A 1,881-nucleotide genomic window follows, 5' to 3' on the forward strand; every position below is an offset into this window, starting at 1 on the left:
ATAAGAAAAGCTAAATAAAGACATTTTCAAGTGAATAAAAACTGTGCTAATTCATTATTTGCAATATGCCATGTGAAACTTGTGAGGTTCAGGTAAAATAATGTCTACAGGAAATTTTATACCTTAAATGCATATGTTAGAAAGTAAGAACACTTTTTTAAATCTCATTTTTATACTTGTTTATGTATTTCCAGAAGTTTTTATTCACAGAACAAATGACACCTTCATATGACAAGGCACTGCCAGCCTAATTGCTGTATTTCTGATCACTGACAAAGTCCTCTCGTGTTAGATGGATATCCCTTTGGGAAACTACTAAAAATGTGGGCTCAATTGCTGAATTGTCTTTGGAGTAGATTAGATTTGTTACAACTGTATTGTGATGTGCTTCTACTGATGTATTAGCTGGAGTGTGTGCACTGGGAGGAATCTGTATTCTAATATAGCTTCTTTGTGGCATGTGGCTTGAGTCATAAGTTGAAGATGGTGGCTGACATGGCTCGGTGGACAGATAGGTTGCTTCAGCATCTTCATTTTCTGCAATATTGTTGTCTTCTTCAATTCCAACAGATACTAGTTGAGGCAGCTCCCTATTCTTTAAACCAATATGAGTATATTTTGCCTTTTACCTTACATACTTTCTGTGTTTCACATTTTCATCAATGAGTTGTCCAAATATTATTATGACATCTATTTAAAACTGTGGAGTATAAACAGGGCTTGATCATCTTGTGAAATCACCCAGCATGATCTTCATTGTCTGAATATAAAAACATTTTCTAAGTACAATTCTCCAAATGGGCAGGACCAAGTATTTTCTTGCTTAATAGCTTCATTATCACCCAGCTGTTTCATAAGCATTTCTAACTGATCCTTTAGCTTTGATAAAAATGTACAACACTCAGGAGTTTTACTATCAGTCTTCATTTTGGTTTGCATTGCATAGAAACAACAGCAAGAGAGCACCACAGGGTCCTGTTTGTCATGCTCCTGAGCTGTTCTCATATGATGCTGTATGCTCTTAAACTGGGGAGGAAGTGGGGAAAGTAGAGCAATCATGAAGATCTCTATTCCAGAAGTTACCATTTCCTCTGCAGATCACATTTTTATGAATAAAAATAAAAATAAGTTATTGGAATGAATAAGTGATATAGCAAAGATTCTGAATTCAGCCAATATAAAGATCCATTTTACTTTTATATACTGACAGTTAGAAAATGTGATTAAGAAAAGATAACTTTACTATGACATGATACATGAAATTTAAGATATGTAGTCCAAAAATTACAAAATGTTTTGGAAACATTAGAAATAAATGTAAGACCTCAAACTATATTATCAACATGGATGGAAAATAATATATTAAAGGCATTACTTTTCCTCAAATTGTTCTATTGATCAATTTGATAGGTTGATCCTACAATGTATATGGAAGTGAATGCTCTAAGAGTAGCCAAGATGATTTGAAGACAAAGAATCAGATTAGAAACACTGCACATCTAAACATCAAGAAATGCCAGTGACTGATACAAGTTGATATTATGAAAAGATAGACAAATACACGAATGGAGGTGACTAGAGCAATAGCTGGCAAACCATGACCTGTGATCTGGATTCTGCTTTTGTAAATAAAGTTTTATTGGAATGGAACTATAACCATTCATTGACATATTGTCTGTGGTTGCTTTTTCATTACAATGGATAAGTTAAGTAATTGTGACAGAGAACATATGATGCACACTGCTTGAAATATTTAATATATGTTCCTTCAGAAAGTTTGCCTGCCATGGGCTAGAGAGTTTAAAAACATACTTGAGTGCATGTTACCACTTGGCCTATGACAAACGTAACACTGCCTGTGAGGAAAGTAAGATCTTTTCA

At 34.0% G+C, this 1,881-nt stretch overlaps 1 pseudogene; it reads right to left on the reverse strand.

The window, feature by feature from the left end:
* Window positions 1-247: 247 nt before the first annotated feature.
* Window positions 248-1,086, reverse strand: LOC104668899 (annotated as a pseudogene).
* Between the last annotated feature and the right edge of the window lie 795 nt (window positions 1,087-1,881).

This window comes from Rhinopithecus roxellana, chromosome 9 (genome assembly GCF_007565055.1).
Source record: "Rhinopithecus roxellana isolate Shanxi Qingling chromosome 9, ASM756505v1, whole genome shotgun sequence".
Classification (NCBI taxonomy): Eukaryota; Metazoa; Chordata; class Mammalia; order Primates; family Cercopithecidae; genus Rhinopithecus; species Rhinopithecus roxellana.